The sequence below is a fragment of the Podarcis melisellensis genome (genome assembly GCF_964234715.1).
Source record: "Podarcis melisellensis genome assembly, chromosome: 16".
Lineage (NCBI taxonomy): Eukaryota > Metazoa > Chordata > Lepidosauria > Squamata > Lacertidae > Podarcis > Podarcis melisellensis.
This window is the reverse complement of record NC_138533.1, coordinates 13,938,299-13,951,776: the sequence shown is the minus strand read 5'-3', so window position 1 is coordinate 13,951,776 and position 13,478 is coordinate 13,938,299. Positions and strand designations below refer to the sequence as shown.

Genomic DNA, 13,478 nt, shown 5'->3' with positions numbered 1-13,478 from the left:
CAACACTGTGGTTTCACAGGTGAACTGCTATAATATGCAGGTACAAGAGGTTGTAGCCATTGTAGCCAATGCTAATCCCCCTTAGAGCAGATCCACTGATGAGAAGAAGAAGAAGCTGCTGAGATGGCTAGACTAACTGAGAATTAAAGAACAGAATGAATAAAAGTTTCTTGAAGAACGGAAATGTTTTGTGTAATATTTGAATATTTGAAAAGGTATTACGGCTATGTTAAAGCGTATGCAGGATTGGAAGTATAGCATCAGTTGAGAAATGCAGTTTAATCATTTATAACTAATGTATATAATGGGTAAAATATAAGTAATGTAAGAATAAGCACCATGGAAGGGTGGATAGGAAGTCAACGGATATGAGAGATTTGTTCTGGTGGTTCTTTAAAAGAATTTGTAAAAATTGAAAAGTTCATTAAAAACTTACAGAGATAGTGCTAATACTAATAATAACAACAGCAGCAGTAGCAATAACAACAATAAAATATATTATTATTATTACTACTACTACTATGCTGCACATATGACTGCTGGGAGGCTTCCAGCAAAATTTAAAAACACCAGAAAACATCAAACATTCAAAATTTCCCTATACAGGCCCGCCTTCAGATCTCTTTGAAGTTCAGAAGGATGACTAATGTAGGTTTATTCATTTCAATGGGTCTCCTCTGAGTAGAATTTCATGGGAAACACTGGGAGTCATGTATCTACAGAGTGGGGGGGCCAGGCTCACCCACTGAGAACAAACATGGTAAATAAAATAAATGCTTCACCCACCCGTAAATATCAGATGCTCCAAGTCTTCCTATTTTCCAGGGACAGTCCTGGATTTACAGATGCTGTCCCAGTTTCTGATTTGATCCTGGAATGTCCCGCTTTTCCTTAGGACGTCCCTATTTTCATCAGGGAAATGTTGGAGGGTATGGAATTATCCCAAACCAAGGAGATAAGTAAATATGCAGCCTTTAGAAGACATCTGAAGGCAGCCCTGCATAGGGAATTTTTTAAAATGTTTAATGTTTCATTATGTTTTTATATACATTGGAAGCCACCCAGAGTGGCTGGGGCAACCCAGTCAGATGGGTGAGGTATAAAATAATTAACAAACAAACAAATAATGGAATAGGACATCCCTGTTTTCATTGGAGAAATGTTGGAGGGTATGAAATATGTACTCTGGCATCCAATACAACATTTGGTTCCGAACATTATGCGGTAGCTGAATATCTACAAATGAAGTAAAAAAATAAAATGCCACGAAACACTCTTCCCGCTCCAAGTCCTGCCTTCTCTTCTCAAAAGCCTAATTTTGCCTCTCGTCCTCATTTCCCCCCCAATCCACATTGTGCTCCCCCTTCCAGAGTTATTCCTCTTCTCCAGCCTCCAGAACTATATTCCTCCCCACTTTCACGTGTCCCCTCTGCACTAAAGGGGGTGGGGAATTAAGCTCCTGAACAAACCCTTAAAAACAAACAAAGCAACAATCTCAGAGATGGTTATCTGAAGATGCCCCGAGTGCCCCTTCTCTCTCTCCCCCCCCCCCAATAATATCACAAATAGAGGACAAGGCTTTCAAGGTCAGAGAACATGGAAAACAGTCAGAGTTGAGCCCCCAAACCTCTTTACTGAGAAATAACCTGCTAGCACAATCCTAGGAGGGGAGGGGGCAGAGAGAGGAACTTGCCACCAGCTGATCCTTCGACTTACCTGCGTTCAGCAGCTCCAAAAGAGATGTTCATACAAAGCAAACCCCTTTCCCTTCCCACCCAAAGCAAAGCAGCTGTCCTCTCAATTTCACTTTATTTCCTGCTCCCCGGCCGGTTCCTGGCCCCCTTAGCTATCCCTTACCCTCTCTCTCTCTCTCTCACACACACACACACACACACACACATACACACACATACTGTCCACAGCTGAATGAAGGAGCATCCAGCAATCTCACCCCCACCAGCACCGAGGAAACCAGAGAAAGCCACCAAGTTCACCTTTCTTCGCACAACAGGAGATTAAGTGTCCCAGGACTGGGATCATTCCTCTCCCCTCCCCACCCGCCTCGCCGCTCTTTTCTGGACGGACTCCAGCAGCTCCTCGCCATGTCCTGTGGAAAGAGGGCAACACAACTGCTCCTGGGACCTGGGCCTGGAATCGCCAAGCACAGCAAACAGAAGCAGCCTCAATGCCACCCTCTGGCTTTCAGACCTTGGCAGAGAAGCCACCTCGCAGCTGAATAAAGGCTAGAGTCCTTCAGGTATTTCAGACCACAATGGCTGATGTAGTCCAAAACAGCCTGTAGGGCTCCAGGTTACCAAAGGCTGGCCTGTAGCATGAAGGAATTGTTTATTTACTTATCTATTAGACTTATCTGTATTCCTGCACTGCAGGGGGTTAGGCTAGATGACTTTTGGAGGTCCCTTCCAACCCTATGAGTCTGATTTGTTAGTTGCTTGTTACCCAAAGGTCTTCGAGCTCCTTACAACATGTTTAAAAAACGTACGCCTTCAGTACATTACGCCATTGAAATAATGCATGCCAGCACCTAGAGAGGCTCAGTATGAAGGCAGATCCTGAGGGCTCCCAGTGCTCCTGAGCATGCGCAGAGTGCAGTCCCTTCGGCACAGAATAGCCACAAACAGCCTCCCTCTCCAGCACACATTTGGAAGGAGAGCCACCACAGCAGGTGGCAAGTCGTTCTACAGAGGCCCAAGCCTGATTTTCAAAATGCACACAGCTCTCAGTGTCCCCCCTCACTGGCTCAAAATGGAATTGAATTTTGTAGTCTGTTCTGTTGACATATGCAAAATCTTAAGACTTCTTTTTAGAAGGAAGGAAGGAAGGAAGGAAGGAAGGAAGGAAGGAAGGAAGGAAGGAGGGAGGGAGGGAGGGAGGGAGGGAGGGAGGGAGGGAGGGAGGGAGGGAGGAAGGAAGGAAGGAAGGAAGGAAGGAAGGAAGGAAGGAAGGAAGGAAGGAAGGAAGGAAGGAAGGAAGGGGACATACTTCTAGCCCTCGTGAAAGTTTGCAATGTTCTCTCTGCCATCATTTAGAAGGCAGAGAATTTAGAAATAAAATACGTATTAGATTTCTACTTATTTCCTACGAGAAATGGGAGGTGTTTTGCCGAGATTCTTCATTAGTAACTTTAAGCATGTGCAAACCGCTTTTTGTTGTTGCTGGGTGGTTGCAGAAAAGGGTGCAAGTGGCAAACTTATCTGCAGGGGCTAGAAATAATTTTCTGCAGCAGGGCTTGCCCAGGAGAAATAATATGGACATTTCCGCAGTAATGCTGGACCTGGTGAAGAACACCTGCCCTGCATGCAGAAGGCCTCAAGGTCATTGGATAGCTCAGCTAGTACAGCATAAGACTCTTAATCTCGGGGTTGTGGGTTCAAGCCCACACTGGGCAAAAGATTCCTGCATTGCAAGAGGGTTGGACTAAATGACCCTTGTGGTCCCTGCCAACTACAATTCTATGATTCTGTTCCAGTGGCATCTCCAGGTGTGGGCTTGGAAAGACCCCCGTCTGAAACATGGAGAGCTTCTGCCAGTCAGTGTAGGCACTGCTGAGCTAGATAGGGGGGAAATAGGTCTGGTTCAGTATAAGGCAGCTTCTGCTGTAAATGCTGTGTGGTTGTGTCCGTCCTTATTGACTTTCAGGAGGAACTTAAAAGCATTCCTGTTCACTCAGGCATTCGATGGTTGGAAGATACTGTTCCTGGCAACTCTGAAGTCACTGGCTGAGATAATGGAGGTTGTTTGAAACTGTTTTTAGAATGTTTCTTTAATGATGCTCTTTTAATTATGTGTTTGCTGCCCTGGACTCCTTTGGAAGGGAGATTTAAATAGAAATGAGAAAAAGACGACGACGACGACAAGCTGTGTGGCTTGTTTAAAATCACGATGAACTCGCTGACATCCAGTGAGGCTGAATGACAATTCAGGACAGACAAAAAGAGGTCCGTCTTCACAGAGCACGTAGTTAAACTACAGAACTGGCTCTCATTAGATGGAGAGACAGATGACTTGGAAAGAGAATTAGGCTCATTCATGGAGAATAAGGCTATCTGCGGCTACTAGTCATGCGGGCTATATACAACTTTTCCAGGATCAAGGGCAAGGGAAGCTATTCATTACAAAAGGACATAACGGCTAAAAAATTTACCGGGGTCAAAAGCTACCATAAAGAACTGCCTTGTGTAATCACTCCAAATGATAATGGCCATCCCATTTTTAGAATTGAGTCTCACGTACTCTAATAATAATAATAATAATAATAATATTTATACCCCTGCCACTCTAGCTAAAGGTGTTGGTTTCATGACACAATGAAAATGAAATCCAGTTCAAAGGAGGAATTACTGCAGGAGGAAGACCTGACCCAAGAGAAAGAACTGCAAGAGCACATGAGATACCCCAAGCTCAAATGGAAATTGTGCAGAGAAGTGCACGAGGGTGGCAGGCGTGGGCAACTCACAGGCAGGCAGGCTGCTATTAACAAGACAGCTATGGCCAGTCCTGGATCGCTTAACCAGAGTTGTCCATGCATTGGTAACTTCAAGGCTGGACTACTGCAATGTGCTCTGTGTGAGGTGGCCCTTGAGGTTGATCCAGGGACTGCAGCTAGCGCAGAATGAGACAGCTGGGTTAATTGTTGGAGAAACTACTGCCAGGATATAGTACCTCATCTGCACTGGCTGACAATCGGCTGCTGGGCTAAATTCAAAGTTCTGGTACTAACCCAGGCTTCCTCCAGATGTTTGGAGATTACAATTCCCATCATCCCTGACCACTGGTCCTGCTAGCTAGGGATCATGGGAGTTGTAGGCCAAAAACATATGGAGGGGCGAGGTTGAGGAAGCCTGTGCTAACCTGTAAGGCCCTCGACAGCTCAGGATCAGGTCACTGGAGTGACTGCCTTAATCCTTATATGCCTAGCAGGTCACTGCAGTCTGCAGAAGAGTTTCTCATTGAAGCTCTAAAATACCAGAAGCCTGGAGCAGGGCTTTCACCGTGGTTGCCGCTGTTCTGTGGAACAACATTTCCGTCGAGGTCTGACAGGTGCCTGCCTCCTGTCCTTTCTGGAAGCAACTGAAGACATTTTAGTTTCAGCAAGCATTTCCAGCTGGATGGAAGTGTGTTCTCAAACCTATTTTCAGTTTCATTTTTGCAGTGTTTTTTAATACCATTGTAGCTGGTTTTTGTGGTGTGTTTGCAAATCATCTTCATATATTAATGAAATAAGAACAACAAAACCAATAAACTTCAGCAATAACAATTAACGATGAAAAGTTTATAATGGGCCTTGCTGGAAAACTATTTCTGGCAAAGAGAGCGCGAGGAGGAGGATTTAAAAGGTACTGGTGGGCAAAACGCCCAGCATGAGGAAAGGTTTGCCACAACTGTTTAAAAAAGAGATTCCATTTTGTACAAGCAGGCACTGTGGAGAATTAAAGTCTGAAAAAAGTAAATGAGATACTGGAGAGAGGCAGCAAAAGTCAGTGTTTCTGGCATCCGTTGCAAGGGCAGACCAGGGACAAAAAAAGAAGTCAATGTGGATATAAAAATAGGCATAAGAAAATTATTCCGTTGAAGTTAGACGTAGGAGCTGAAGTCAACGGCAAACCAGCACAAATGAACCATAAAATGTTGGCGGGTGTGTGACAGTGTGTTTTCATTGTTTTATAGTGTCCCTTACATTGTGTTCCTCAGGGCCAGCTCAAGACATTTTGCTGCCTGAGGCGAAGGACAAGATGGCTCCCCCCCCCCCAGGGCACATACAGGAGCCAACTGGAATGGCAGTGGAATCTTACTCCAACATCTTTCCCTGCACTTGAGGGAAAGAGGGTACAGGGCAGGCCATGGGGCACTGACAACTCTGGCTACTCCTCATACTCAGTGTCTGATGCCTGAGGCAGCTGCATCATTGTAGGGCCAGCCCTTGTGTTCCTGCCAACCCAAATGGGACATTCAGATGACACCATCGTCCTTTCACAACCATTGCTCTGTGCCTTGCATTTGTCCATCTTTTCTGCTAATGTGGAAGGCTCAAAGATCCAGAACAGCAGTGCAAAAAACCCATCTTAGGTGTGGGCATTCCTTTGGGCTTTTACTCCCCAAGTTTAAATGTGTGTGGTTTTGACAACACTGGAGGGTCTCCTCCAACCATACCTCTTCCATTCTGGTTGCTCCTCACCCGAGACCATTTCATTCTGGTCTTCCACCACTGTCGCTGGACTGGCTGTTACCCTCAGTTCTTCTCTGCTGCGTTTATTTCTGAAGAAGAGCTCGTTGCTCAGAACCTCCATGCAGGGAAAGTGGGCAAGTTCCCACTTGTCTTCTCCTGCCCCCCAAAACACAGCATCAAAATACAGCAGGGTTCACACATCCCCCTAAGTCCAACTATGATGGGTTCAATGATTTGGCTTAGCATGTTTCCCTAGCCCAGGCTCATGGGGGGAGGGTGGTTTTATTTTCTGCTTCCGACAAACCATGAGCTGCAACCAAGGTTTGCTCTACGGCTGGAAAAGAGGAGACTGAGAGGAGATACGACAGCCATCTTCCCATATCTCAAGGGCTGCCACATGGAAGATGGAGCAAGCTTGTTTTCTCTTGTTCTGAGGGAAGGCCTTGAACAACCAATGGATTCAAGTTACAAGAAGGGAGGTTCTGACTAAACATCAGGAAGAACCTTCTGACAGTAAGAACTGTTTGACAGTGGAAATGACTCCCTTGGGAGGTGGTAGACTCTCCGTCCTTGGAAGATGGATTCCTGCATTGCAGGGGCTGGACTGGATGCCCTTCGGGGTCCCTTCCAACTCTAGAGTTCTATGATTCTACAATCTTTTCATTTCAAGCAGCTTTCAGTTCATGTGCACTGCATTCTGGATTGCTTTTAAAGTGCTGCTTTTTCAAAGCATTTTCTAGTTTAGAGCTCCAGAAGGACTGTGATTTACTAGGGAAGGGTACCCCCCAAAACAAGGCTGTCAATAATAAATAAAAAGGGATGGTTTCTCCATGGGTCTCAGAGATTGCAACAGGCTACACGTGAAACAGCAGAGAGCTCAGAGGCTGGCAGGGGCAGACCCATGGCTGCAAAGAGAAAATTTAGATCACAGCCATCACCTTGAATTCGGAGCCCAGAAAGCAGGATAGCTAACAAGGGCAGACTCCTCTGAGAGGTCTTCCTCCTGCAGGGCAGACGGCCTATTTCAACGGCCACCAATGCCTCCATGAGAGAGGCTGATCGAAAGGTGGGTGAACCGAATTGACTTCCTTTCTCAATCAAAGTTGTCAGCAGAGAGAAAGAGAGAGAGAGAGAGAGAGAGAGAGAGAGAGAGAGAGAGAGAGAGAGAGAGAGAGAGAGAGAGAGGAGGCTCCTCCTGTTGTTTTCCACCCTAACCAACTTCCATTTCCACCGCCTGAAAATCCAGAACTAAGGACTGAATGGAAAACTTGACAATTAAAAATGTGAAACCTGCCCCCATCTCCTCGAACCCACTACCCACTCGCCCTTTCAGGGCCTGGCTCCCAGTGCACCAGCCACTAAACCTCTCTGCCCTTCACTGGAATCTAGGCCACAGACTTCACCCGATCGATGAGCACGAGCCTCAGGGGTGAGGTGGAAACTTGACAGCTCCCTGTCCCTCGATAAATCCATGTGCAGCTAGAGAGAGCGCCGGAGGGCCAGGAAGGGGGAGTTGGGCGATCAGAGCAGGGGCACGCAAAAGCTAGTTTGCAAAATGCACCCACAGCCCTTTCCTCTCTGAGCCAACCTTTCCTCCTCTCCTCGTCCCAATTCTAAGGGCCATCCCAGACTGGTGGGTTTCTTGCAGGCATTTCCCACAATGTGTTGCTGGTGGAATAATAGCAATGACAAACCTAGACAGCATCTTAAAAAGCAGAGACATCACCTTGCCAACAAAGGTCTGTATAGTTAAAGCTATGGTTTTCCCAGTAGTGATGTATGGAAGTGACAGCTGGACCATAAAGAAGGCTGATGGCTGAAGAATTGATGCTTTTGGATTATGGTGCTGGAGGAGACTCTTGAGAGTCCCATGGACTGCAAGAAAATCAAACCTACCCATTCTGAAGGAAATCAGCCCTGAGTGCTCACTGGAAGGACAGATCCTAAAGTTGAGACTCCAGTACTTTGGCCACCTCATGAGAAGAGAAGACTCCCTGGGAAAGACCCTGATGTTGGGAAAGATGGAGGGCACAAGGAGAAGGGGACGACAGAGGAGGAGATGGTTGGACAGTGTTCTTGAAGCTACCAGCGTGAGTTTGACCAAACTGCGGGAGGCAGTGCCTGGCGTGCTCTGGTCCATGGGGTCACGAAGAGTTGGACATGACTAAACGACTAAACAACAACAACAGTGCGGATTTAGACTGGACCGTCCACACAGTGTTCAGCTTTGAGAGTCGTTCTGCAATGTAAGCCCATTGTCACTATATTATTGCTGTCTGAACAGTGCAAAGCAGAACCAAAAAGTCAATGATGCTCCAGAATATTTGCGGTACGAAAAGCTGCAAGTTTTCAGCAGGAGGTAATGAGATATGCACCAATCGCAAACGAAGCCACCCTGAACCTTTTGCACAGATGCAAACAGTATCGAAAGGGGGGGATTGCTTATAACCATCCCAATACCACCCTAAGCACAAACAGTTGTGAATGCACAATTAAAAAGGGTTTTCTGGAGGCGGCTTAGGGTTCTGCCAATTTGCTATCCTGAATTTCCAGGAGAGAAACCTAGAAATTCAAACACAATCCTCGAGGAAAAAGGCAGGGAGGCAGCAGCAAAGATGAAAGCTGATTAATTTGCACATCAGAATTAAGAGGCAGGAAAGGCCTTGTGGGGAGGGGGAGAGAAGAGAGACTGGACTGGAGAAAGAAATCTTTCAAATTCCTGAATGCCGGTTGCCACATTTCAGAGCACCCAGGCAGAAGGAGCTTAGAATTTTTGTTTTTCAAATCTTTGGATGCAGTCCCCAGGCACAGCTACTTGGGAGTACATTCTCCATCTCAGCCAGGCTCGTTTCTTTGAGACCACTTATTATCTACTGTGGGTCCGAAAGACCTGTGAGGCCCGGGTTCAAATCCTACCTCTGCCAGGGGCTTTGTGCAAGTCACCCACCCTCTCTCAGCCTCAACTCCTGGAAAATGGGGAGTCCCAAATAAAGCAAGGGCTTTTAAAAAGCAGCTAGCAAGTTTGAAAAAATCATTATTGCTAGCATTATTAATAGCCACTGCTGCAACCATCCAGCTAGTCTGCCTTTTAGGCGGCAGCTGGACTTGCCCATTCAGGTGAAAACAAGGCGGACTGGCTACCTGCCTAGTCCCAAGAAGTATCCATTACCTGCCGTCCACCGGCTCCTCCGTGCCAGGTTACTTGGGCTCAGATTACTGCCAATGATTACACAGGACAAGGTTCCAGCAAAGGTGACCTGGTTTTAGAATGCGCTGCAAGAGCCCCTTCACAGTCGCCGCCCCGGGCCTCTCAGAGAGGCTGGAGGAAGGTGACAGCAAATCGGGAGGGCCCAATGCCCATAGATCGCCTCTAACCACTGCATACCACTCCCCTTCTACACTGGAACATAAAGGCTACAGCAGGACTGGGGAACCCTGATTATAGGCTGTGCTGACGGGCTGATGGGAGACGGAGTCCAGCCAAGTTTGTAGAGCTACAGGTTCCCCCGCCCCTGAACTACAGGAATGCTTCTGAACTGCAGTTAATAGCTATTGCTCCACTCCTCCCTTCCAGATAGTGGAGTCCGTCACCACCTGCCGGAGGTGGATTGCAAAACGAGACACATATCCCACCCCACTGCTTTAAGAAACTTGTCAGAACTCATTTTTCTCCCACGGCCTCAAAGAGACCCAGGTGTCCTGGCCCCCAGACCCATGTTCTTGCCAAAAACCTACCAGACCCTCATTCTCCTCCCAAGGTCTTTTGGAACCCAGATATCTGACTTAGAAGAGCTACATGAAAGGTCCCACCATCTCCCCCTGTAGGGATCAGACATTTGCCTACAGGGAAATCTCTAACCGGTTTGCATATATTCTAACAGAAAGGGAATCGTTATGACAACTGTGATGCACATTACTCATTCAAAACCAAAGAATACTACTGAAAATTTAATAATAATAACTCCGCATTTTAAGTGACATGACCAAGCAACAAAATACAACCTTAAAAGACGTCCTTTTAATTGTGCATTTATGAGCATTTGTGCTCATGATGGTATCAGGGCACTTTCAGTGCGGTTTTGCACGTGCCAAAGTTTGGGGTAAACATACTTGCTTGATTTCCAGGTCGTTCATGCATGTCCAATTGCTTCCTGCTGAAATCCTGTAACATTTTATATTACAGTGGCACCTCAGCTTACAGACACTTCAGGTTACAGACTCCGCTAACCCAGAAATAGTACCTCGGGTTAAGAACTTTGCTTCAGGATGAGAACAGAAATCACGGTGCGGCGGCACGGTGGCAGTGGGAGGCCCCATTAGATAAAATGGTACCTCAGGTTAAGAACAGTTTCAGGTTAAGAACGGACCTCCAGAACGAATTAAGTTCTTAACCTGAGGTACCACTGTATAGATGTTCCTGTTTATTTCTTTGTCCCTCTTTTTGTGCTATAGGGCAAGGGGGGCCCCTCCAGGAGGCAACGGTGTAATAGCCTTGAGTAATCATCACAGAGGGACGGACGTGGGTGGCGCTGTGGTCTAAACCACTGAGCTTCTTGGGCTTGCCGATCAGAAGGTCGGTGGTTTGAATCCCCGGGACAGGGTGAGCTCCCATTGCTTGGTCCTAGCTTCTGCCAACCTAGCAGTTGGAAAGCATGCCAGTGCAAGTAGATAAATAGGTACCACTCCGGCGGGAAGGTAAATGGTGTTTCCGTGTGCTGCTCTAGTTTTGCTAGAAGTGGCTCAGTCATGCTGGCCACATGACCCGGAAAAAACTGTGTGCGGACAAACGTCGACTCCCTCAGCCAGTAAAACGAGATGAGCGCCGCAACCCCAAAGTTGTTCACGACTAGACTTAACTGTCAGGGGTCCTTTACTTTTTTAAGCATCACAGAACCACTAACGCAGTGGAATCGTGTGTGGGTGGTCCAGTTAGAATTCCACCAATGATGCACTATTCCAGGGGTCAGCAAACTTTTTCAGCAGGGGGCCGGTCCACTGTCCCTCAGACCTTGTGGGGGGGGGGCGGACTATTTTTTTGGGGGGGGGAATGAATGAATTCCTATGCTCCACAAATAACCCAGAGATACATGTTAAAAAGGACACATTCTACTCATGTAAAAACACACAGATTCCCAGACCATCTGCAGGCCAGATTTAGAAGGCGATTGGGCCGGATCCTGCTCCCAGGCCTTACTTTGCCTACCCATGCACTATTACTTCATCAGTAACATGTTGCAGACGACACTCTCCAAAGACGACAAACCCCAATCCGGAGGGCCCCCAAAACACAGCATCAAAATACAGCAGGGTTTGCACCCTAAGCCCAACTATGACGGGTTCGATGATTTGGCTAAGCAGGTTTCCCTAACCCAGGCTCATGGGGTGGTGGTTTTGTTTTCTGCTCCAGGCAAACCATGAGCTGCAACCAAGGTTTGCGGTACGCCTGGAAGGGAGGAGACCAAGAGGAGATATGATAGGGACCCCTGACCATTAGGTCCAGTCGTGACCGACACTGGGGTTGCGGCGCTCATCTCGCTTTATTGGCTGAGGGAGCCGGCATACAGCTTCCGGGTCATGTGGCCAGTATGACTAAGCCGCTTCTGGTGAACCAGAGCAGCGCACGGAAACGCCGTTTACCTTCCCGCTGGAGCGGTACCTACTTATCTACTTGCACTTTGACGTGCTTTCAAACTGCTAGGTTGGCAGGAGCAGGGACCGAGCAACAGGAGCTCACCCCGTCGTAGGGATTCGAACTGCCAACCTTCTGATCAACAAGTCCTAGGCTCTGAGGTTTGATATGATAGCCTTCTTCAGATATCTCAAGGGCTGTCACATGGAAGAGGGAGCAAGCTTATTTCCTCCAGCTCTGGAGTGTAGGACTTGAACCAATGGCTTCAAGTTACAAGAAAGGAGATTCTGAGGAAGAGCTGTTCAATATTCCATACTTCTTTCACTTGGCGGTGAGTCCTGGAGGACTTGCTCCCTGCCGTGACGGAGCTACAGAAACGGAGTCTGCTGAAGAGGTCAGAGAGCCAGGTCACTGAGTCTGGGCTTCCACAGTCACCAGCTACCATGAACTACCAACAGCAGTAGATATGTTCTATGCTTACGATAATGTTTTATTCTCTTGCTAATCATGCTGTTTTAAATGTGCATGTTATATTTGTTTTCTCTTCAAAGGTTTAAGAGCTCCCCCCCCCCCCCGTTAACTTTGCTGCGATAAATGTGCATTCTGTAGCTGACCTCCATTACAACGTTTTCTTTTGAAACCTTTAAGACAATATTTTAGCTTCCTGTTAATTATGTTGCTTTGAATGTTGACTTCATATTTGACTTTCTTCAGTCATGTTTCATTCTGGATTGTTTCATTTGATGTTTCAATGTCGGCTGTAAATTGCTTTGAGCTCTCCCTCCCCCTTAAAAATATAAAATGTAGGGCAGGCAGAAATCCCACAGGTACAGCTTTGCCTGTCAGATCTTCTTCCTGCCAGCAAAATGCAGCAACCTGTCCAGTTGCTGTTGAAACAATGCTGACCCTGCCAAGGAAACAGGACCTATCCTACGTGATTTTGAGTCTGTAGCGTTGCAATTTTCCAAAACGAAGACAATTCCCCTCTCCAGCCCCCTGGGAACAGAGAGGATTTGGGATGTCGACAGAGCACTGAGATTTTGCTGTACTCTTTCCTTCTTCTGCCTGCTCCCAGCTCTTGGGAACAAGAATGAATTATCTATCTTTAGAACCCGCTTTGCCCCCTTGAACCGCTTCTCACAGGAAATGAATATATATATATGAATGATGCAACATTCTTATTGTTTCCAGCATGGGTGAGACATCATCCCCAACTGCTGGCCACAGGGAGGCATAATTGCCTTCATTCTATAGCGACTGTTTTTTGCTTACTTCATTCAAAGAACATGCACGGATCCCCGCAAGCCACAATTAAGAGGGCGGCAATGAAGACCTGACCTTCTCGTAGCGGGGAAAGGAAAGGTTTCAGAGCTCAGGGTGCCTTGGGAGCCCTTTCTCCAGCAAGAAGGCGGAAAAGCACTCTTGGCATGGTCAGGGGCACTCCTTTAACCAGAACTTAGACTGAAGCACTGGGGTGGTGGGGGGTGGGACAGATTCCAGAGCCACTCTCTGGGGCACATAATAATGCTATCTCTTTAGGCTCATCCAGGCTTTGTATGGCTGTTGTGTCTGCTTCAGGGAACACCATAAAAAGTAGGATCCCAGAGGGCTGCAGTCAGGTACAGCTCTCGCTCTCTCCCTACCCCAAACACATGTGCCATC

At 47.1% G+C, this 13,478-nt stretch overlaps 1 protein-coding gene across 3 annotated transcripts in view; it reads right to left on the bottom strand.

Annotated features, from left to right (window-relative positions):
* Nucleotides 1-13,478, bottom strand: part of GAL3ST3 (galactose-3-O-sulfotransferase 3) — a 28,036-nt gene that overhangs the window by 4,391 nt on the left and 10,167 nt on the right. The window contains exon 1 of one of the 3 annotated variants that reach the window (XM_081892939.1): nt 1,717-1,884. The exons of 1 other annotated variant lie outside the window; for it this stretch is intronic. The gene's annotated coding sequence lies outside the window, so the exon portion shown is untranslated. One more of the 3 variants, XM_081892938.1, reaches the window with a different exon arrangement.